The sequence below is a fragment of the Eurosta solidaginis genome, chromosome 2, assembly GCF_040869045.1.
Source record: "Eurosta solidaginis isolate ZX-2024a chromosome 2, ASM4086904v1, whole genome shotgun sequence".
NCBI lineage: Eukaryota > Metazoa > Arthropoda > Insecta > Diptera > Tephritidae > Eurosta > Eurosta solidaginis.
This window is the reverse complement of record NC_090320.1, coordinates 9,268,760-9,294,517: the sequence shown is the minus strand read 5'-3', so window position 1 is coordinate 9,294,517 and position 25,758 is coordinate 9,268,760. Positions and strand designations below refer to the sequence as shown.

Here is a 25,758-nt window from a genome sequence, read left to right as displayed (position 1 = left end):
CTTAACTTTTTTGAAGATAGTTTAGCATGTAGCAATAGATATCTAACTATTTACTAGCAGATAATAGGGTGGGTAAAAAAATCTAAACTTTTTTGTCTTGAATGAGGCACACAAAATTTGTTGGCTATGCGCCAATAGAATATACATACTACTTACAAACTTTTGCGAAAAATTTAAGGTCTAGAACGCGGCTTAAGATCATTAGTTATTAACCATACCTTTAAAAAGATCATCAAGCCCTAATATAGAGGAGGCATTCGCTAGCGGGCCTTTTTCAATATTAGATCTACATCAACAATGTGATGTGGTAGAATGTTCTGACTGAACGTTTGTTTGGTTCACAGCGAACACACAAGCAAACTGGTTTTTCTTTAATAATTTAAATAATTTTTGCTGTATAAGAGAGGAATCATTAAGTGTATTGGATACAAACAAAATAATATATTTCAATGTTTAACTGCCAGTAAAAAATAATTCAATCGGGTGACTGGTTTATACACAGCTGTGTAAACTACAATTTTATGATGTTTTACTACATTTTGGCGAATTGCTACGCCCCAATCAAAACCTACTTCAGATTAAATTGAAATTAACCATTTCACATAGCTACGCTTTAAAATTCAAAAAGCCATTTTTAAATCCGAACTTTTTGTGCGGAGTTATTATATTAAACAGACATGGTTTCTATTTCTATTATTAAGCAGAGAGTGCCCTTTATTGCTTTTAATGTCTGAAAACATTGTTTTTAATCATTTTTTTTTAATTTTTAATATATTTAATAATTTGAACAAATCTAAACAACGTGACATCAGGATGGACAAGGCAACAGCTGTTTCAATTATGGTCGATGTTGGGTTGATGTAGCTATCGTAGCATAGCCCCAGTACCCGAAAACGAACCGAAGAAAGATCGGCGGGTTCCGGTGCATGTAATGCACGGATCGCTATGTTTGAAAAAAAAAAAAATGTATTACTTTGTCTCAATTTTTCAATAAAAAATCCACTTTTTAGCAAAATGTTTGGGGGCCACCCTGCGATTATTGAACAGTAAATTTAGTTGTTGAAACTGAAATAATTTCGTGATGAAGGATTGTTTATTTATGTCAAAATTATCAAAACTTCTGGTGTAGTTAATACGTTACTGTTCGCGTCGCCCTGTATATTTCTATTTCCTTAATTCATGCCATCACTCAGTCACTTAATGAATCAAATTTTCAGCACGTTTTCGCTAATGAAATTAGCGCCTAGCTGAATGACATTTGTCATATACTTATTACATTAACAAACAAATTGACATGCAAACAGATGGGCACACATTCTTACGAGTAGTAGAGTGGTGGGACATAAATGAATTTGATTCACGTTAAACATATTTAACTGCTTTACTTTTTGATGATAATAGCAAAATTTAAAAAATGGAGCCAAAATTAACATAAATTCAGTGTGGAAGCAGAATTTGTATTCGTTTTAGCTTTATTAAAAAAATACTTATTATTAGTCTTTATTATTTCCTTATATATTTTTGTTTTTTTTTTATATTTTCATTTCAAAATTGTTACAAATTATTTCTCACACATTTCACACTTGCTTTAACACCATAAATAGTTAAATCATGTCATTGCATTCAGACGAGTGCATTAAAATTATTAAAATACGACGCAAAATTCCATCTCTAGTGTCCATGTTTATCTGCTGGTGTGAGTGAGCTCCTGTTTTTAATCTCTTTTTCTAATTTAAAAACAAATCCAGTTTGTATTATAATTTGTGACAAAATTTAACTAGTTTCAACGCGTATTTAGCTCTTTTATTTAATAAAGCCAATTACAATTTAAACGAACCGTTTTTATTTGACAAGCTTCGGAGATTTCATAAAAACTGGATATACGAAAATCGAAAACAAAAATATTTATAAAATACTTGTCACTAATTTTTTACGTTTTTGTGCCTTAATCTGGTTTTTAGCTAATAAAAATTAAATCGTAAATTTATTGAACGATATTTTGTTTAGTCGTTTTTATTTTTTTTATTTTATATATTTTATCTTTGTTTTTTTTTTTTTTGAAATGTAAAGTAGCCCTAAAAATATGCAAAATATGTAAAACGAATCATTTAGTTGGAAGGTTATGCTACCGGTTTTTATTTTATTTTAACAATTTTGTTTGCTAGTCAGGGTTAGGTGTAGTGTACTAAAATTTCAGCGCAGTAAGCGTTTCACCAAATATTTAGTTATATTTAAAGAAAAAACTAATAATCACTGACATTCCAACATAAAAATCAAACAAGAAGAAATTTACATCGTTTATGTTTTTTCATACAAGTTTCGGGATTGATTTCGGAGTTATTTCGGAAACGTTTCGGGAAAGGTCAGTTTTGGCATAATTTTTTGATATTTCCTAGATCAATTTAAAACTATTTAGGGATTCTTTCGGAACTATTTCCAGATTTAGTTTAGGGCCTTTTTAAAGCCATTTGGCAATATTTATTATTGATTCATTGATTTCGGGATTATTTCAAAGCTTATTTTATCTCTACATATAATAAAATTGTAACAGGTTGATGTCTGTACATTGAAGATATTCAAGAAAACCTGAGAGGAGAGGTCGTTATTGGACCAACGGAACCCAAATCTACAATTTTTAGAATTTTTGTCTGTCTGTCTGTCTGTCTGTATGGTTGTCCGGGCATCACGTAAAAACTACTGGTTAGAATTGCATGAAACTTCACCATTCCATCACATGACGTCTAACTTAAAACTTAGGATAACCTTCATTTGGATATCTCACCCAGTTCCCGAGTTATTGCCCAAAATGTGGACCCAGGGTGACCAAAAATGTTGTTTTTTTACCACTATGCCCGCCACACACAAAAACTACTCCATTGAATTGAATGAAACCTCCACTATTATATTACTAGACGTCTATCCTAAAATTTAAGACATCCTTCATCAGGATATCTTATCCGGTTCCAGAGTTATTGACCCAAATGTGACCCAAAATTAGTTTTTCCAACATGGGTGTCAAACGAAAGGTAGACATGAGTACTACATTGTGATGTGAGATCTATTTCAATATCTCAAATTATTTCGGAGATTTCACACAAAATGTGAAGAGGGGCAATCGTAAAATTCGTTTATAAAATACGCCTATCAAACGCGGTACTGGGACTGAGACTCGGAGTGGGACTGGGACTGAGACTCGGAATGGGACTGGAACAAAATACATACCACCCTCTGGGACTGGCAATAATATATGAAGAAGAATGAGAAAAACTTGAGAGAGGAGAAAAGAGAGAAGGAGAAGGTGACTGAGAAAGAGATAGAATGAGAGGAAGATGGTGATAGATGAAGCGAAAAATACAGAGGGAGGTGGGAATACAAAGGCTAGGAAAAAGTAGAGGGGCGAGGGCAGAGTTAGACGGAATAAGCTTATTAAAAATTATGCAGATAGACCAAATTTAGGGCAGAACAAAGTCTGCCGGGTCTGCTATTACATTACCATTTTAGGACTATTTCGGGTTCACTTCGAAATGATTTTTGCAATTATCTTGCAATTATTTCTTGAAGGTTTCGATTTGATTCCCTGCAGTTTTTTGGAATGAGTTTGTTATTATTTTCGAAACTCGTTTGGGTTTGCTTTCGGGATATTTTTGTGATAACTTCATCACTGTTTTTGGACTGATTTTGAGATCATATTCCAATTCTCTTTAATTAGTTTTTGGTATCAATTCAGAACTATTTCATAATCATTTCGCAATTACTTTAGAGATATTTACAGAATCATTCCTGGACGATACGGCTTTGTCTTCCCGACTTTTTGAGATTAGTTACTGAATTGTTCTTGGAAATGATGGAGATCATATCTGGACTATTTTTCAATAATTGCGGCATTATTTTCGGAATTATTTCCGGGATTGTCTTCAAGATCAATATGTTATTATTTTAGGAATATTACTGGATTGTGGCCTTTTATCATATATTTGGCACACATTTTTACAATGAAGTGCAAGAGGGGCTGTCCCTTTTGAGCTTATATGGAACATATTAGACATATTTACATATGCTATAAAAACTTGCTCCCAGAAATCTTTCTAACATTCCATTAGATTACAACTCGTTGAAAATGGAGTGAATGTAGTCGCGTCTTAGGATGACGTTGTTATCGCTGGCTTTGGTCAATTTTCCGTAAGCTTTAAGCAAAACAGAGCTGATGAATCCCACACATAATGTAGTGGTCAGCTCTAGATAAGGAATACAAAAATAAGAGACTAAGGAATCGAACTGATGCGCTAAATATGATCCCTAATAAGTTACTGGTTATTTGGCTCTAAGACTATATGAGTCCGATTGCTAGCGCTCATTGCAGTTTGAGCAACATGCCTTACTTTTTGCGTTTGGCATCAGATTACTATGCACGTTTGATAAGTTTTGATAAAACCTTTAAAGTGAAGCTCTCCTCAAGAGAAGATTTTAGGGAAACAGAGTGTACAACAAGAAAGCGATATCGATAAAGCTTTAGTTTTGCGTGGACACTCTACAGACTTGCTATCACGGGCTTTTTTATTATTTGAGAGTCTCTCAATTACTATCATAAATTTTCTCATAGCGTGGTCTAAGGCCGTCAGTAAATCTCATCTGGTTTCATAACTATAGCGACATAGAACACATCTAGAAGAGATTGCAAACGCCGATATTGCAAAGGTAGATGGCTATCGCCATGGATCCATTTTTTGTCTAAACAGGATGCTGATAAGGCACCTCGAACCAATAGGAAAGACTATAAAAAAAGATAGTCTCAACGAGAAGAGTTTTAACGAGTACGTCCCGTTTCATTTTTGGCGGAAAATCGGGGGGCTTCAGTTTGAATCTAAGTCTATAATATTTACTTATCGGTCACGTTGCCTTAAATGTGTTTCTTCAGCAAAACCGAAGACTGCGTAAACGCAATCGTTCAGGTCAAAACTTTAATATACTTGTGTTCATCGAAGAAGATGGCTACAATTGAGCGTCTATAGTTTAAGAGTGCTTGTATTCACAAGCTTTTACCATTCTTAAAGTGAACTCCTTTTCGAGAGAGAGATTGTGCTCTGAGGTGGCTATAAGGATCCAAAATGCATAAGGCATCGGTGATTCCTTTTATCAACAGCTGAATGAGATGCGATGGGGAGAATTCGTGACAGTCCCGCACTTCATATACAAATGCGACAATTCAGCGCACATTAAATATAAAACTCATACCACAAATCGGCGAAAAACGCAGTTTCGAAAAATCTGTTGGGTAGGGCCTTTGCGAGTTAAGCTGGTGATATATCACAGTCTTTAGACACAAAAAAAAAAACTAACACTAATTAAATTTAAAAAGAAGAATAAAAATAATAATTTAGAGCAAAGGCATCACTTTGGGTTAGTGGCACAAATAAACTATTACCGTTATGCCGCTCTAACGGTGTGACGTTACAATCTTTTTAATTTTGTATTTTTTAACGCAAAAATTAACCACATAACTGCAACAACAAACAATAACGTACAAGCAATTACAAAAACAGAAACTGGACAAAAACAAGATGAAAACCCGTAGCGTATGTTGGGCGGCGTTGTAAGGTTATTGGAGGTGAACGATTGACCTTATGGCACCCACGTTCACACAACCACAAACACATACGCAAGCTATTAAATTTCTATTGTTTTATGTATGAGTAATGAAAAAAACAAATTAAGCTAATTTTAGCACAACAAAGTGTTAGTGTGCGTGCGTGTGTGTGTGTGAATGCAGTGAGTGTTATTAATTTTCTGCTCTTATAACTGTCACACTTTAAGTGGTATAAATAAATTTATGTCAAACTGTAAACGTAATTCCGGCATCATATTAATGCGCTAGTTGTATGTTTGGATGTATGTACATATGTGTGTATGTATATATATATATACAGGTCACATGGGGCTCAATGATGTTCTACGCAGCAGCCGCTAACAAGTGTATGTGACTCATTATACAAATTAGATAAATAAGCATGAATATGGGCAATTCGATTAAAAATTTATCAATGTTGGGGATGGGCTATATACTATATGAAGCAATCGAAGCAATACAAATAGTTATTAAAAAAGCTTTTGTGAAATTTCAAAAATATTTCTTACCTTACACTGTATTTATTATATGTATGTATATTTTAAAAGCTGTATCTTACGGCACAAAAATCTGAAAAAAAAATTAAAATTGGCAGATTTAATAAGCTTTACTTTCGGAAAAAAATTGTTAAAGGAAAATTGTTCTTGTAAAACTTCAAAAAAAATATTAAAAAAATTAACATGTACAGCTGGGTATAAAAAGCATAAATTTTGGGTTAGAGTTTACGATGAAGCATAAAAAATACATTTTAAATACCGAAAATTGTAAAAAATTTTGTATTTGTGGAAAAAAATTGTAAATTATTAAGAACCCAGTTCGAAAATAGCTTTTTAACTTTTTTTTTTTAATTTAGAAGTTTTAAAATTTGTTAAATTCACGTTGCAGCACGAAAAATCCTTTGGTTGTTTGAAAAGAGAAATCAAAACTAAATTTTTTCTTGAATTTCGAATTTTTACAAAATTTACAAAAAATTTAGATTTATAAAATAGCGGGTTCGAATCGAGCTCAAGGCCTAACAATAATTTTTTATCATTATTATTGTTATGATAAATTTTTTCTTAATTGAAAAAAAATTTTTTTTCAATTAAGAAAAAATTTATCATAACAATAATAATGATAAAAAATTATTGTTATCTAAAAATTTTTTCTTTCTTCTATTCTAATTTAAAAATTTTTTCAATTAAGAAAAAATTTATCATAACAATAATAATGATAAAAAATTATTGTTAGGCCTTGAGCTCGATTCGAACCCGCGATCTTAAAATCAGTAGGCCGATATAACAACAAAAAAAAATAGATTTATAAAAAATATTTGAATTTTTTAATACTTTTTAAATTAAGAAAATTTATTTTGCAAACATTTTAATTTTAAAAATATGTGAGCATTTGAAAAAATAATCACATTCTAAAAGTTTCTTAAAAAATAGAATTGGCGAATATTTAAAAGTATTTTGAAAAAAAAAAATAATAATAATAATAATAATAATAGTAATAAGTGAACTTTTTAATTTGTGGTATAAGAACTTGTGCGCTTTTATAAAAAAAAACGTAAAATATAACTTTTGAGACTTAAATCTTGCGAACTAATTGAAAAATTATTTTGAAGAATACAATTTTAAGAAATTTTATAGTAAGTTTTGAAATTTCAAAAAAAATAAATTCGAATTGTGATATAGGAATTGAAATACATAAACTTAAATTTGTGATTTGAAAAGCATAAACTTTAATTTAAAGAAATCAGTTTAGAACTGAAATTTTGAAATTTGATTAAAAAATTATATTTGAAAAAAATAGTTTTAAGAAATTATTTCGAGCGCATACTTAAAAATTGGTATGAGTTAAAACTTTCTTTGACAACCGTGGTGTGATGGTAGCGTGCTCCGCCTACCACACCGTATGCCCTGGGTTCACACCCTGGGCAAAGCAACATCAAAATTTTTGAAATAAGGTTTTTCAATTAGAAGAAAATTTTTCTAAGCGGGGTCGCCCCTCGGCAGTGTTTGGCAAGCGCTCCGAGTGTATTTCTGCCATGAAAAGCTCTCAGTGAAAAGAAGCTCGGCCTTAGATCTCTTCGGAGGTTATCACGCCTTACATTTATTATTATTTTTTTTATTATTTACAAAAAGGTCGTATACTTTTCAAATATTTATTTAAAAAAAAATTATCAATAATTTTTAAAGTTGTTTTGTGAAAAACGCACTTAAGGAGCCAAAAACAAAAAGTTTCTTTTATAATTTACTAGTTGTTTAAAAAAATTTTAATTTATAAAGTTGTTTTAAAAAAAAGGGCTAAAAATAGGAATATTAAAAAAATGTTGTGGCCAAGAAAGAAAACGTTTTCACAATTTTTAGAATTTTATTTAAACGAGTTCAAAACTTTCTTTTGTAACACTTTTCAAGTTTCGAAGTTTTTTTAAAGAGAAGTTAAACACAATTTTTTTAGTCATGAAATAATTTTAAAAGTTCGAAAATGGTTTTAAAACAAGTATCTAATTTCTTAACATTCTAAACAAGAAAAACCAAATACTTGCTTAATAATTTTTATACTGAATATTTATTTTGCAGAAAATACTTATCCACTTATTCCCAAAAAAAACACATAAAAGATTTATAAAGCTTTTTAAAATAACATTTCCATACAAAGTTTCGAATTAAAAGAGCTTTATCAACCTATTTTATTTTTTACAAATGAGGGGGCTACTTTATATAAAATTTATCAAAATAAAAAATTATAAATCTATTAATTCTATATTTTGCATTTTAAAGAAACTAGAAAATTTGATTTTCCAATTTACATTTTTAAATATTTGTTGTTTTTTTTTTTTGAATATCACTTTTAAGTTGTATATTTTTTTCCTTTAAAGTTTGAATAAACACAAAGGGATTTTTAAAAATGTATACAAAATCAAGATAGTCGATTCTTCTAGTTAGACTAGTTGATTTGGAATTACACAGAAAAATATTCGCATGTTTATAGAAAAAAATGTCAGTTTTGTATATTGTTTTTACAATTTTGTAAAACAAATTAAATTTATATAAATTATTCACACCTCGCACTAAATGCCTTATACTATATACACATAGTAACGGTTACTCGAGTGAAACTAAAAAGGTACAACAAGAATGAAAATATTTACAATTTAAACCTGTTTCCGATTAAGTCATCTTTTCTCACTTACGTACGCAAATTCCATGTGCAAAATTTTGTTTTAACTTTATATTGTTTCTCTATTTTATTTCGAGTGTTTTTAAATGGAATTAATATATGAATCACGCAGTTGATGGCAACTCAATTTGTGGATCATCATTTTGTTTGTCTGCGCATCATTTAAATAAAATATTTTTCCTTTTTTGTTTCAAGTAATATTATGAGTAATACTCACACGTGTTTTTGTGTGGGTGAGAGATTTCTATGTATAAATTGTTGTTAGTAACAAATGACGAAAAATTTCGAAGCTGCTTTTTTGAATATTGTGAACTTGACTCTTGAATACCAAATTCATCTACATATATAGCGGAACATACAACAAAAGAGCTAAGTCTTTTAACTGAAGTGATTCGATAGATCGATCACTTGGGGGAGTTAACCTTCTCTTTACCAACTATGTACAGTCACTTCAATTGCTTGTACCAGATTTCAATCAGTTTGTTGAACTAAGAATGTACTTTAAGCCAGTTCAATGTTTTGAACGAACTAAGGAATAAAATTACCGTGCAGTGGTTGACTTAAACACAACTGAGCTTTACTAACTATGTAACTAAAGAAAATGTATACTGCCGAAACTTAAGAACAAAATGAGTTAAGAAGAAGACTTTATAAAATAGAGCCAGGCATTGAAGAACCACCGAAGGCTGAAATTTTATACTGCCGAAACTTAAGAACAAAATAAGTTAAGAAAAAGACTTTATAAAGATAGAGCCAGGCATTAAAGAACCACCGAAGGCTGAATAATAAACAAACACTAACTTTGACGAAATATTTTAAGCCTTTAGAATGGTTTAAAAAATTAACAGCCCGAACACAAAAGACAAACACGTTACTAAAAACTAACAAACAGACAATATAAGCAAATTGAAGACAAACAAAACAACACTTACTCTGAAGAAATATTTGAGACTTCAAAACTGATTTACAAAAATAACAAACTAAACAAAAATATTAACAAAAAGCACCAAATATAAAAAGTAATCCAGATGGACACGAACAAACAAACACTTTCTCTGACGAAATATTTAAATCTATAAAACTGTTTTACGAAAATTACGAACCAAAAAAAAAACACGAATAATAAATCGAAAAAACACTAACTCTGTCGCAATATTTGAAAATTGTAGATTAGTCAACAAATATGACAAACCAAACAAAAATTTCAAACACGTAACAATAAACCAACAAACGCACAAAGCAAACGAACCAACGCCACTACTCTTTCGAAATATTTGAAACTTTGAACAAAAAAACGCGCAACAACAAACCAAGAAATGCAGGAAAGAAACGAGAAGCAGAAAATTTATGACTTCTGTCACAATTAAGTTACTGCACAGCTCACCGAGAGAAAATCATAATTATTTGGCACTACCTGCAAAAGTACCCGCAAACTTTAAAATACAAGAAGAAATGCCACAACGCCAAAATTTGTTCGTTGCAAATTGTTTCGAATAGAAATCATATAATAGGGTATGTGGCCAAAAAACAAGTTTGAGATGCATTTTTAACAATATCTACTCTTTAAGAGATATTGAACTACAAGTTTTAAACTATGGCACGAAAGTTACAGAATAAATAGGACGCCTTTGTAATATTTTTCTGTGACAATTTCTGGGCTTGGTAAATGTTTTAAGGACCACCATAAGATATGTCCATTAGGGATCTCTTATGAAAGAAGACATGTTTTTGATTTTCTTCGTAGTTTATGTTCTGTTAAAATGCCGTTAGTTGCGTGCGCAGTTGGAGACTTTGTATGAGTACAGAACCAAACAAACTGGAGGCCGAATATTTTATGTAGTTTCAACTTGATTTTTTTCTGGAGAGTAAAATAGACTGCTTCCAAATAAACGTACTTGAACCAGGTATTCGGTACAAAAACAAACGAAATTAGTCAGCAAACATTTAAATACATTTATACCTATCTTCTACATTATTAGCAAGTTCTTGCAGCCTTGTTTTTTTTTTTTTTTTTGCATGAAACGTAAAGATTTTTGCTGCATATGGTTATGATTCAATAAGACAACCAAATTCATATTTTACCGTGTTTCAATTAATTTTTTCTCTTCACGCATCTATGTGTCATGTCTTTAACACGTTGAGTATAGATTTTTGAATTTTTACTGTTTATTATTACATAATTTATGATTCATAAGCAGATGTGCTGCGTTAAGTTGTCAATTAATCAAATGTTGTTGACAGTTTCGTTGGTTGGTAACAAGACTTGAATAACGATAATTTCTTAACGCTTTAATAATCTTCTGTAATAAATGATACATGTATAAGTATGTTTATATAGATTTAGTGTCATATATCACTGAATTTTGTATGCTTCTCAATGAAGTGTAAATGTCAATGTGGTATTGTCAAGTCTTAGCCTTATTCAATTAAGAACGAACACAGTAAATCACTTAATTGGGTATTAAGCAAAATTTATACAATATTGATATCATATTGCCAAAGTTGAGCTGGAGATTTATTAATAAAAATTTAATACGCCTTATTGTTTAATAGAGTATATCGTGGGGTGACAGATAGAACTCATTAAGTACAGGTTTCGGTTTTTTACTGCATTATAGCCGACTTCTCGAAATTCAACATCACAGATGAAAGAAAAATATTTTTACTTAATATTTAAGAATTCATGAATATTCAATTATTATAAGCCGGTATTAAGCTCATGAATTCTTAATTGTTAGGAATGAATGCTTTACGAACCATTCTGTATATGCGACGATTTTTCCTAATCACTTTCAAAATCTGTTTGTAGTTGTGCCATATTCAGTCCTATTGTTAGTTGTGAGCAACTTGTTTTAAAGCAAATTTTTATGAATTTCAAATATTCAGTTTTATAGAATACAACATTTTTCATTTTTATATGATAGGATGCAAGTTTAAAGTCGCTTATACATCTATAACATAAAAAAGAGTAGCTGAATGTGTTGCTAAGCGCAAAACTCTAGAACGGTTGGACGGATTTCGCTTATTCTTTTTTTTTAGAATATTCCTTGAAATATGGGAATGGTTCTTATAAAGAGAAAAATTCTTTCCGAAAAGTAGACTAGGGACCGATATATTCGAACAAATTCTATTCACGGTTCGATTTGCCTGAAATTTGGTATATAGGTAGCTCTTTGCCTAGATGGGTATTTGCGACACTTTTATTTCCGGGAAACGGACCAGGGACCGACTGGAAGTGTGACTTGGGCTGGGTCTGTAGCCGAAACTGCAACTGGGAATAAGGGATGGAGAAGAATAAGAAGAACTAGAGAGAAAATAAGAGAGGAAAGGAGAAAAAGACTAAAAGAGAGATAGAGTTAGACGAAGATAAAGGGATAGGTATAGATAGAGCGCAAAAGAAGTCAGATAAATGACGGAGAGGGAGAAAGAGAAGCAGAGAAAGCGAACGGCAGTGGGAGAAGTGATTAGAAGGATAAGGAAAAGGGGAGAGAGGGGAGGAGAGAGTAAGACGTAAAATTTTCTTAGAAGTTATGCAGATAGACCAAAATTACGGCAGAACAACATCTACAGGGGCTGCAAAATATATACGAAATAACAAGTACAATTTTCCTTAAAAATCCTGGCGCCGAGATTGAGGTTAGACCACGGGTCGTCACAGTACAATTGTGTACATTCGATTCCTACGGATTGCTAAGCTATTTCGTCCGAGTAGTAGAATAGCAACAGCGGATGATTATTGTTTATTTACGCATCTCAAAACAAGATGTTTTGCAAACAGAAGCTCAAGCGCATAATTTAGGTGTTAGCTATATATTTTATTTTAATTCTTTGGTACTCTCATGTAAAAAAGAATATTTTTCATAGCATATATACTAAACATTTTTTGAATCTTAAGAAACAGTCCGTGCTTTCGTCTTGATTCGTTTCCCGTTAATCATCGACTATATCTACCTTTACCCCTACAATTATAATACTCGTACTAATACAGTCATAGTTCCAGTTTTGAAGTACTCTGGTTCAGACTCAGCGTATCGCACCTTAAGTTGTTCAGAGAAGTTCGTAGAGCACGTGCAAATTTTTAGATAAAAGATTGTCTGCTCTCACCAACATGCCAAACAAAATCAATTCGCTAATCTAGATGTAACAAAATGGCAAAATATTGTTCAGATTGAATTTAGTTTCTACGGCCATCTATCTGTCTCTCTTTCAACATCAATTTTTCATTGCCACTTCAACATAAGCAAACAATTTTTCTTGGACAAATCCTAATTTATGCAAGTCTACACTGATAGCTGCATAAAGTGAAAGTAAAATGTTTTGATTGAAAAATCGACAGCAAAGATTAATTATGCATCATAAGGTTCCAATTATTTGTGCATTTGCACATAAATAATAATTAATTATTTATCTTTGCTTTGAAGATTAATTTCGACACCATTGCATCTCTGCAATAAAAGTAGGCATTTATGGAAATGGGTCGTAAATCTAATTTGTGATGAATATCAAGTAATTACATACTTAAACATGAATATAAAAAGCTTAGCACAAAGGAGCTCAGTTGGTTTAATTTGTCTTTTAACAGCATTAGAGTGCTTCTCGGAAGATTCTGCAGCTTGGCGTAGTAAGTTGATTTGCTGATCAAATCAAAATCATGGTCTCAATTAGCGTACAGATCTCTGTTGGAGCAGCCTTTATCCCAGAACTGCTGTTCTACTCGTGCCTCGACCGTACTTTACTGCAGCATGTCTAACAAAATTTGTGGTATGAACTCCAATCTATTCTCGTCCCAGATCTCTTCCACATATCTACTTGTAGGAGTGCCTTCAAAACATCTTGTTAAACAAAACATTTTAAATGCCTTAGTATCATATTTTTGGCTGCGCCTTTATTTACTCATGCCTTAGTTAACTAAGGTGTTTTCCTGTTAGTCGAACGAAGCAAAAGTTAATACAATACCAAGTAGCTTACATACATACGTAGCTATGTATTTAATTAATACCACAAAATACATCACTCCCTCCAAACCATTCATCAGCGCAGATGCAAAGTGTAGTAAAATATTTAAGGCATGAGTTTTTGTGAATTATAGCCTTGCAAACTAAAACGAACTTAGCTACCTGCTGTGACTCGATTTCCAAGGATGCATATTTCAAACAAACCAACAAGTCATTCAAAATGCTTACATGAGTAATTATATATTGTATTTGTGTATATATTTTGATACTTATGTGCGTAGGTTTGGTTTACTCGCAGAGTTTTCTTCGATTTTGTATGGCTTCCGATTTATTATGTAGCATGTAGGCATATTTGTGTGCATTAGGGTGGCCCTAACAAGGACGTCTTAAAGTTGGTCTATTTGCTCACGGCTGATTGTTGGGTATAGTGAGTCTTGCAACAAATCACTTAACGGCCGTCTGACAGTGTCAGTTCGACAGCACCCGTAGGTATGAAGAAAAGTAGAAAGGAATCATGGCCCATCCTACGCTTAGAAGTATAAAGAGAACCATTCCAATCAGGGTTTAGCAGAAAAGCATGCACTTAGAAGTAAGCCAGCCATATATGTAAAAAAATTCATGTAAGGCACGATAACCTCCGAAGTGCGCCGAGCCTCTCGTCCAATTTACGTCGTGCTACTTTTAATTGCTTGCCCGGGGCGTCAACCCATGATCTTCGGTGTGGTAGATGAGCATACTACCACCACACCACGGTGCACAGTGCAACGAAATTGAAAATTTGGGACTTAGGACTTTAAATGTACATTTTCGTACATATTCTGTGATCTTTTTCCATAATTTATTGTTATATAACATTTCTTCGTAAAACCTAATTTAAAAAAGTCATGGCAGTTTTAGTAACCGGGTTTTATATCGACATATCCTAACGAGCATATATGTACATCTAGGTATTTTTTCCAATTTCCAGCAATTTTGGCTTCACTAAAATAATTTTGCTATTCAGACTGGTTTATTGGTACACGTGATGAAGCAAGGGCACGGTACAACGAATGATGGAAATACCGCTAGACAATTTTTCGCTGACATTAAAACTACCGCCTCTATAACTGGTGTTAGTGAAAATCTCATTCAAAGATTCTCTATAATATCAGGGGCACTTTCGTGTGGGTGTCCAATAAATGTACAAATGTTCAACATGTACGCCAGAGAAACCATTCGAGTTTACGTCGAACTATATGAATGGTATTACATGCCTTCAAGTGTACATAAAATTTTAGTACACGGAGCTTCAATAATAGACCATTTTGGTTCCATTCATATCGGAAAGTTGTCCGCAGAAGCAGCTGAATCCAGAAATAAAGATTATAGAGCATATCGTCGAGAACATGCAAGAAAAATTAGCCGCAAAGCTACAAATGAGGACATTTTAAATAATTTGTTAGTTACTTCTGACCCATTTATTTCATCGAGGAGATCGAAATTACATAGTAAGCATGAGAAATTATCCGAAGAAATGAAATCTCTACTACTCCTACCGCAAAACCTCGACTATGATACAGAAAACTAAATATTTTAGTTTCTCAATTTTAATTGGGTACAAATATACATACTACATATGAAACGCAACATTTACCTAAAATAATAAAAATTGTTTTTTTCTTTATTTTTTTTGGTCATATACCTATATGTATATTTGGAGATTTCATGGACTATTGACCGATCGAATAATTTTTGCTTTTAATTACTCTTTTGGTGCTAACGAACAAGCTGGAATAGTAAGCATCATATAAAAAAAAAAAATTTACGAACAAGCTAGAATAGCTAAATTTTTGATTTGAACTTTTTTGGATTGTTAAATGCAAATTCAATATAAAAAAATTAAATGCATAATATGAATTACCAAATATTTTTGTTTTTAAATATTAAAAAGTGATTCGCAATACTAACATTAAAAAAAAACGAAAAAAAAAAACAAAAAACAAATGTTTTTGTTTTTAAATTCTACTCAAAATTAAAAAGTGATTTGCAATACTAAAAAAAAAAACAAAAAACGCGAACCCTTTCGAACCATGAACCGAGTACATTGCATAGTATATAACCCTAACTATATAAATAAATTAATGAAGTTTTGAGGAAATGTGAGGAAAATGAGTTAATGGTAAAATGTGATTTTTCCCATACATAAAATTTTTTTATTTGGTATAACTTTTTTGTTTAAGACTTTATGAAAAATACTCATATACAAAAATGTCATATAATGAGACTTAAAATCGATCCCCATCAAAGTGTTTGTGTTATTAACTAATATTTTTTTCATTTCCCTAAGTCCACTGAAAGCCAAATCCAGCCCACTGTGCGGCGGCCGCCTAAGCCAGCCATTGTCGGCCAAAAAAGTTATGCCCTAAAGCCTTAATACATACATGCAAATAAATTGGATATAAAATGAAAGAGACTAGCCGATGGTTTAACTTGGGCTTGCTTATCTATATATGTCTAAACAGGAGATATTTGTCAAAATGTAATTGAACTAATAAGCTACCAATCGAAATGGGTTAGCTGGAGCCTTAATTTGTATTGGCTAGCATTTCGATCTGTCTATCGTTCTCTATGATATTATACTGAAATTACGAAGTAACACTTTCGCTTTTCGCAATAGTTTCTTTCGAACCGCCCTAATGTAATATAAATACGTACATAAGTAGACATGAAGAGATTTCTAGTTTTCAAGGTCTTTTCCATGTGCTACATTTGTACTAATATTATTGTTGTAAACATATTTGTATGTATTCTTGGTTGAAGAAGAAAAAAATTACGCACATGTAGCGCTTCTCAAGGGCGTGGGAATGTTGCATTTTAAGGATTTGTGCATCACGTTGCATTCTATTTCGAATGCCTTTGTCGCTACGAAAAATGCGAAAGTACTTGTACGAAGATACAAGTACCAATTTTGGTTACTATCGACTGCTCAGTTTTGAGAGATCCAATACCGACAGTCACTAAGCCTCAATGAGCGCCATGGAAAAGCCACTTGACTAGGAGGGGTATTAATCGAGTGAGATATATGACACTTCAGGATTTATTTTACACCTTGACAGGCTTCTATAAGCTAAAGTGCCACTTAAGAAAGTTGGAGTTAGGTTGCATGGCAAGCCATTTATGTAATGCTTGGCAATGAAACAAGTTAATAATAGGTATTTTTATTAAAATTACTATTAAAAAATACCCCTATGTAAGTCTAGAGCAGACATATGCCATATTTTAAGACTTGAACTAAGAAAATCAGCCCAGTAGAGTATATGTGTGTCCTTAGGTGTTTGCTAGAGAGAGAGCGGTAAATTGTTCCGAACGAGGAAACGGACGTGAAGCGAGAAAGGGTCTGATTAAGATTAATTTAGATCTTTTATGCTAGACCTTTCAGCCTTTTACGATACTTAATGTATTTAAGTAAACGCTTCAGGCTTTTTACTCCACATCACTTAGGGATTGAGAGAAACGAAAAAGTATAAACATTTTGGCTTGCCTTTGGACCAGGATACCAAAGCGCACTGCTTGGTGATGGAGAAAATCTCAGGCAGAATCAGATAGAGGAAAGAAGGAACAATAAGAGTGAGAAGGCAAAAGAGATGAAGGATGAGAATTTAGTTAAATCAGGATATAGAGGAAGAAAGATTTTGAAGAAGGAAAGAAAGTGCAAGAAAAGGCAGTGGGAAAGGAAGTGGAAGAAAGAAGAGCCGAACAGGAGAATGGGAGTAAGAAATTTAAGGGATGAGAAAATAGATAGTTTAATCAGGTTATAGAGGAAGAAGGATCGATTTTGAAGAAAGCAAGAAAGTGTCACAAAAGGCAGTGGGAAAGATGGTGGAAGAAAGGACAGCGGGAGAGGAGGATGGGAGTAAGAAATTTAAGTATTCATCATAGGTTATAACTAAATAGAATAGCCTTTCCAAAAAGGTACACACCAAGCAAGCTCGTTAAGGTATTTTTCAAAAAAATCTCACGCAACTCAAATTGGCGCATTATTATCTTCTCGTGACATGTCAAACCTCTCAAAGACTCAGCAACTATGATCATTTCAATAGTTATGTAGGTATATGTTATATAGCGAAACGCCCCCAAAAATGCGATGACTCATATTTTGTCTACTCTTTTACTGTTACAGCTGTTTGTTTCACTGCCATTATTGAACTTGCGTATGATTAAAGCTAACTGCATATAAACCAGGGATGCACCTTAACGTTAAGCTAATCGTTTATCAAAAAATTTCCGCCGTTTCCGTTGAAACACTTCGAAATATTATCGATAAAGAAATTATCAAAATAAATTGTATCTCGTTTTTAACCGAAACGAAAAGCTTTCGTTATCGTTAAAAACGTTAACAAAAACGTGATACTTTATGTTTGAATTGTGCTGGCAATGCTATAGCCATGGTGAAGCCGTAAGGTGGTAACAGCGAGCGGACATACACACACAAACTGCATGTAATTTGTTTGTGTAATTCGTTGGTGGTAATGTCAAAAATACTCTGAGGAATGTTCGTACTGTCAAAATTCATGAGAAAAGTTGCAATCAGCTTGGCTAATGCTTTCACCTTTAATGACTCCGCCATCAATCAGCTTTGCCAGCATAGTTTGAAATTAATAATCAACATAAACGATTTGATTTCGTTTTGATGTGGCAGAAAACGAAACAAAATCATTTCGTTAATTTGACGTTATTAACGTTAATAAACGAAACGAAATGACTTTGTTTCGTTTATTAACGTTAATTATCTTAACGAAATGATATCGGTTCGTTGGTTAAGCATGCCTGATATAAACCATTTACCCTTTTAAATAATTAATTCAGCTACAACTCTCTATTTACGCTACCGTTTGCAATATGCCATGCAAGTAGCTACGTAAGTACGTAACATTGATTTCGCATGACATGCGAACATTTAACAGACAAATGCAAAAGTTGCCACATGCAACCGTCGAACCAACCAGAGCAGCGCATCAAAAATACGTAAATATTTAATCACTTTCATGCAGTGACGACTTTTGTGCGACATTCTGTCTCCGTTTTGTATAAAAGTGCAGTAGTATTGCATATTTACACCACCACTACACCTACACCTACATTCGCATATATGTATACATACATACCCGAAGGAATACTTGATGGTAGTACCGGGGGGTAAATGGTACTCAGACGGTAGGAGGTTTAGTGCGGTTAAAGTCCCACACTGACTCTGAGGCTTTCGATGCTTCCTCCTCGTACAAAAAAAAAAAAATACATATAAGAAGGTGTATTTGCATAAGCAATATTTAAATAATAAGTAGTCCATACAAATATGTTTGTATTTAAAAGTAAATAATCTTGTCTCTTGTTTTGCATTTACCATTAAAGTTTATAAAGCAACAACAACAGAAGAAGTGCACTTTTTACAACAGCAGCTACTGCAAAAAGCAAATAATAAAGTTAAAATTTACTTGGCGCAACTAATTGTCAGCACTTAGCAATAGATATTTATGTACATACAAGATATGCTAAAAATACTGTGACAGCTATCAGTTAACTAGTTCATAACTACTTCCTTTGGAAGCAATACTAGGCGGTTGAAACTTACGTCATACAATTTTCATCTTATCTCAGTTCATTCTCGTTAAGATTCAAGATTTAAGGGGACGAATATTCGTAAATTTTCAGTTCTAGATAATCGTGAGCTTTATGGTATGTATAGCTCCATCTGAGAATATTTCAGAAACGTCCTATCTTCTTCTTCTCGTAGCAGTGCTTCGCCCGTTCTAATAGGTTCGTCCACTCACAAATTTTCATCACTATCCTCTAATGGAAGTCCAAGGAAACAAACAGTTTCAGTAGATTTGGACCAAAGAGACGTGCATGTTAGAGGCGTTTGTTCCATAATGCAGTTAAAAATATGGTTCGTCGCACTTGGTAACACGTTACATGCAGGACATGGATTAGGTTAGGTTAGGTTAGATCGAAGTTGTGCCAGAATTACGCGCGTCTCCCTGCCGAGTCTGCTTTCCTCAACTGCGAGTATCTGGCATCGCCGTGCATTTTTCGGCATAGAACTTTTTCGACTCATCGCGGATGAGGGCCAGTTGATACGCATCATTATCATCAAATGGCTGAGTTCGTATGTGGCGGATTTTTTACATAACTAGCAGAGGTGGCTCCCATGCGCCTAAGCAGTGGGGCTTCTTCATTCAGATGCATGTTGGGATGCCCAGGTTTATGAATATTTAGCACAAACTGTGTAGATGTCTCTCAAAGTTAGTCACAATACCGGATATATGCTCGCCAAAATAATAGGCCATCATCGTACGTCACAGCCAATATTTTTGGTAGCGTAATGCCATCGACATGGATATCCAATATTTCCGACATTACCGCCGTCCACGCCGTGCCAAGGTGCCAAGTGACGCGAGGTAAAAAATTGGAAACACTAGATAGATGGCGTAACAATTTTGCAGCATAGCTCATGAATGTCAGGGGCAGGATCTGTTGCCATTATCGTGCATTCATCTGCGTAAGAAGCAATGTTTACTCCTTCGGTTGATGAATAGAGCTTCGATAAGTAAAACTTAAACAAAAGTCGAGTTAGGACACTACGCTAAGGCACATCGTTCTTTATTTCTTCTTGGTTTCGATGTTACATTCATGAACTGGTTCGAAAACTGCAAGAGGTGTCGAAACTTGCTTAGCCCACCTTTTTAGAAGCAAATTGCCAGTGGCACTCGGTGTACCCAAGTCCTCGTTGGCGTTCACTTCCAGTTCGCACGTAGCAGCTCGGGCTAAAAGATACGCGTAACAGTTGCTAGGAAAGTCGACCGTGACACCCAAATAATATTTTTTGTAAAGTAGCTTTGCTGTCACCGCGAGCGATTTCAGGCACTCATCGACTACGGTCAACCTTGAAGCATCCCGTAGACCACATCTTGAAGACACTGCAATGGTCAGGCAGCCTAAACTTTCGGCTGACTTCAAGTTCCTGAAACAATACACACACTCCTACCTTTTCAATCAGCTTACGCGCATCCGTAACCAGCTTCACAAGACCTCTGCCTGAATGTGTTACTCGCCGGGTCTTAACATGTCGCACAGTAATCTGTCGAAGCTAGTAAGAATTCTGGAGTGCCCATTGTCACTGAGTCTAAATCCTGCGTCTTGAAGCCTGACTACAGCCTGGGCTGCACCTGCCTTCACAAACAATGTCCTCCGGGTGTATTTTTATCATTGCGCTTACTTAAATGTGTTTGTTTCTTTCATTCGTTAGCGAAGAGTTTTTCTGCATATAACTTACCCTACACACCCGCACTAACACTCACCACTCTCTCGTCAAGTTGCACTAGTACTTCCATAAGACCGCCTAAATTTTCATAATGTAATCATGCGCAGTGAGTGACTAGCCTTTGCTTTACATACTGACAAATTCAAGCTTCCAGCTGTAAGTGCTCATGTATTTACCTAACAAAACTACACACTTCAAATGCACCCTTCACCCTTTCATAAGTCGCTAAGTGACTTGTTTCTTGGCGTTAAGTTTTAAACGAGCAACATTCTTATGGCTGTGAAGTGGAAACTTTTTTCCGGTTTATTTTTGCTTTTGTTTTTGTAATATTGTCATGATATGAGTATAAAAGTAAATATGAACGTTTTTTGCAGTCTTAAGTCAAGTGCCCAGATGTGAGCGCTTGATTGTGAGAATTGTGTCAGGTGAATGTGCTTTAGAAATAAATAAATTTTTGCGCCTTTTGCAGTCTTAACTCAAAGGTCAATGAACTAAGATTATAGCTGAACTTAGTAAATATTTAGGTATATAATTTGTTTAGCATCTAAATATGTAGAACGCCTAGCGGCTTAGTAAATATATTACCATATGAAATATTTTTTCACATTTTGCGTGAATGCAAAGCTTAACGCTTATGAAATTTTAAGGTTTAAACTCGAGAAATCTTAACTAAGTAGTTTATGACCCATAGATTCTTATTATCTACGCACCTTCCTTTCCTTCTTTAGCTTGCAAATATTTCATAGCTTTTATTTCTTAGTCCATTAGCTCCCTCTTCTACTTCCAACATTTGCTTTCACTGACATTTTGTTTTAATTTTTATACCTTTCATGAACATGAAATGGTATATTAACTTTTGTCCGATGTTTGTAACGTTGAGAAATATAGAAGATAGACTGACCATTAAGTATACCGAATTGATCAGGGCGAAGAACTGAGTTGATATAGCCATGTCCGTCTGTTCGTCTGTCCGTCCGTCCGTCCGTTCGTCTGTCCGTCTGTCTGTTTGAACGCAAACTAGTCCTCAAATTTTGAGATATCAATGAAATTTAGCACAAGGGTGTATTTTTGTATTATATTAGACATTTGTCGGATCCGGTAGGATCGGACCACTATAACATATATCTCCCATAGTTCATATAAGACGATTTTGGTCAATCCTGCCGAAATTTAGAAAGTATAAAAATGAAACTCGGTGATATATATTCTAATATATCATAGAAGATTTCCTGAAAAAATCATTTCGATCGGAGCTATATATAATATATATCCGATACAACCGATTGTTCAGATAAGGGGGTTTTTGCGATTTTTTATTTTATATTTATCTTAAAAATCGTTTAGGTATGTACATCTGTTCACTATATATTTCTTATCTTATACATCCGATTATTTGGAGCTTACGAACGGGATAAATTTACTGTTCAGCCCCATTCATGAAAGGTATGAAGTCCCGTCCTTACTTGTTTTTTATTTAAATTAATTGCGCAAATAACTTGGGCTGCTACTTGGCAATTGAAGCGGAAAATGTTTAGTAGCATTTGTAACGGTGCGGCAGAGTTTTGCGAGTAACTCCCTTTAAGTTCACTGGCTTTTCCTATTAATGCTGTTGAGGAACCGCTAATTATAACGGCATTCTATGCAAGTGAATCATATTTTAATAGGCAAGAAAAAGTTATTTTATTAGGAAAACTATTCAAGTTGTTTAAAAAACAGAAGAGGCAAGAACAAAACTTAGCTTAGAAAAAACCGCGTTTGCAGCGATGGCAGCAAAACTTGCAGTACGAGATCTACGCCCAACCATTGTGATTTACTATTCTGTCCACAGAGTAGTTACCAGAAGCTTTCTCGACGACCAATCTGATCACTCTTGTAAAAGAAAGAGATTTATGTTAAGAAATAACTCTGCCATCTTTGCACATACTAGAAGCCTTTTAAGCCGTGCCTTACTTGCTTCTTCGAGGTCTCAGAGCGGTCCCCTCCTAGAGCTTTAATACTGTTCCAGCAGCCCGCATTTTCTACATATATTGTCACTGACCAGACTTAATTTATATGCCTGCGTTATCAAAGCGTAGTACCATGTCAGAACGTACATCGAAAGACTTGCATTTGGTGTTTAAAACTTTGACCCTGAGCGCTTGGTTATACACCTTTACTGCTAAGTTGATCATGAGCAACTCTTGTTTACTGTTTAACTCCCAAACCTAATAAACATGACTGCCGGTATATGCACAAACGGTTTCATTCTTTTCTTTCATTTCCTTTTTGATTGAGAACCCGATGAAGTCGTGAATGATGCAGTGATCCAGCAGTTTTCAGAATGCGCTTATTACCGGATGAGTTTCGACGAAATGCGCACCGTGTATCGTTCATTCCGCCATTGCCACACCTTTGCGTCGAACTCCTACCTCTTTTGTGGTTCTAAGATCCCTGTCGACTCATAGGCAAGGGTTAGGTAGTCTGCCTGTCAAATTTTAGTTGTCACTAATGCACCAATTCACAACCGCACATCGTCTACAAAGACGACTAGCTCGGTCAACTCTGTGGTTGGCGATTAAACTGCCGACAGATGTTAAAGCGATGTCTTTTCCGAAAAAGCTAGCTCAGCAGTTTTATACTGAATATAGAGGAAAACCGTTACCGTAAATCTTTTAGTTACCGAGCCGGCCTAGAATCCGGAAGGTGATTGGCAGGCAATTAAACTTGAAGATTAAGCCGTCAATAAAGCCAACTTTATAACTTTATGCTTACCTTCACATTCTCATTTATTTTCATGTTTTTATAAAAAACATTTAATATGCAATCAACTTTAGCTTTTGATTCTTTATATGCTGAATCCTTTTAGAAACTAATAACTTGTGTGCCTTTTATGATTTACATATAAACGATAAAGGCACCCAACGTGGGCCCAAGTCGCTGAAAATATTCTCATCAGCGAGTACGGTTCAAATATATACTCTGGACAGTATACATATATACGTCACAGCAGCTCAGAAGTGTAATGACTGTCTCCCATATTGGCAGCAGGGTATGTACATTAGGGTGGAGTGAATTTTTTTTTTCGAAATCGCATTTGGCTGACCTCCAGAAAGTTTCCTTTCTAGACTAGAAATAAGGTTGAACATTTTTATTTCACTCATCGTATGTTTAGAGGTGCCCCAATGCAACTAAACTTTGAAAAAGAAGGCAGGTACAATTTTTTTGTATTGATTTACTTTCGCTTGTTGTTATTGTACTCATTGATTTCAAAGCCTGCTGATTTTCATGGCCTACTGCGTGCCTGTAAATTTCTTACTTATACACTTGATTACAAACATACTATTATCAAAAAAAGCTGTAAAACACCATTTAAAATTTGTCGTTTTTAGTTATAATATAATATATAATATCGCGATTATTTTGGTCAATTTCTTGGGGCTGGGGCACCTCAAAACGCCATCCTACGAAGATAATATTTGGTGGTTTTGGTAAACTTTTATAAAGACAAATTTTCATTGATAGGCCATTACAAAAAAAAAACAAAAATACATAGGGTATCACTCTACCCTAATGCGCATATAAGCGGTGTTTTTGTTTTTTTACACGTATATTAGGGCGAGTCAAATTGTATGGGGAAAAAACTTCAGGTGCACATCCAGTTTCTGAATCTATGGGTCATACTGAGTAATCTTGTCCATGGGACCATAGGTATGAAATGAATTTCGAGCATCCCTAATTTTGTTAGGAAAATTTTTTTTTTAGAAGTTTTTATTATTATTTTTGTTGGAAAATATTTTGGGCTATTTAAAAATTGAATTTGCAATATGGAAAAGTAAAATATTCGTCGATTTTTGCAACAAATTCGTCGATTTCCCCCAAAAAGAAGCGATAAAATGCGAAAAATAGTAGGAAAGCGCCCAATACTGTATGACCCGTAGATTCAGAAACTATATGTGCCTTTTCAACAATAAATCTGTAAATACATCTACATTTATGGGTAAAAAAAACGCTTACCATCACTTAGATAATGTTTAGGTGCCCCATCTAGCGGCAATTATTGAAGACTCGCGGCATTGGTAAATAATTCGCTATAAAACGGGTTGTACTGTATAGCGGAAACAAGCGCCTCTGTTGGTCATAGTATATAACCTACAGCTGAATCGGTGCACAACTTTTTCGGCCATAGAAGTGGGGAATACTATAGAGAAAAAATTGAGCGACACATTTCAGTTGCAACTGAGTATAATGTATACTGAAATTTAGTAGTACTAATTTTCTGCGCACCCATTTCATAAGTTTAAAGTTACACACTTAGCAGTCCATATAAAGTTCAAGTGCATATGTATATACATGTAATAAAATAATAAAAAAAAAAAATTTTAAGTTAAACGGTTTTATTGAAAACAATACTTATACTAAAAGATAGAAAATAATTAGGTAGGTCCTAGGTACTAGTCATCACACTCCTCATCAATCTAGGGCGTTGATCAGACAATTAAATAAAAGCGTTGGACGCGTCAAATTTCTATTGATAGTCGTAAGTAAGACCAACTGAACCTTAATCAGGTTATGCTACGCCTCACATTTTCAGAAATTTCACGCGCCCAACGCTTTTATTTAATTGTCGGATCAACGCCCTCGATTGATGAGGACTGTGATGACTAGTACCTAGGACCTAACTAATTAGTTTCTATCTCTTTGTATTATTAGTACTTAATGTAAGTATGGCTTTCAATAAA

General features: G+C 33.8%; 1 protein-coding gene and 1 long non-coding RNA gene across 3 annotated transcripts in view; one reads left to right on the top strand and one right to left on the bottom strand.

Moving 5' to 3' along the window:
• The window catches only part of LOC137239250 (uncharacterized), a 443,310-nt gene that overhangs the window by 273,938 nt on the left and 143,614 nt on the right, over positions 1–25,758 (bottom strand). The window contains exon 2 of the long non-coding RNA XR_010949311.1: positions 6,133–6,193. This is a non-coding gene — a long non-coding RNA (uncharacterized lncRNA). The remainder of the gene's footprint in view (positions 1–6,132; positions 6,194–25,758) is intronic.
• LOC137239247 (putative uncharacterized protein DDB_G0293878) overlaps positions 1–25,758 on the top strand; it is a 147,929-nt gene that overhangs the window by 80,833 nt on the left and 41,338 nt on the right. The gene's annotated exons all lie outside the window — the stretch shown is intronic.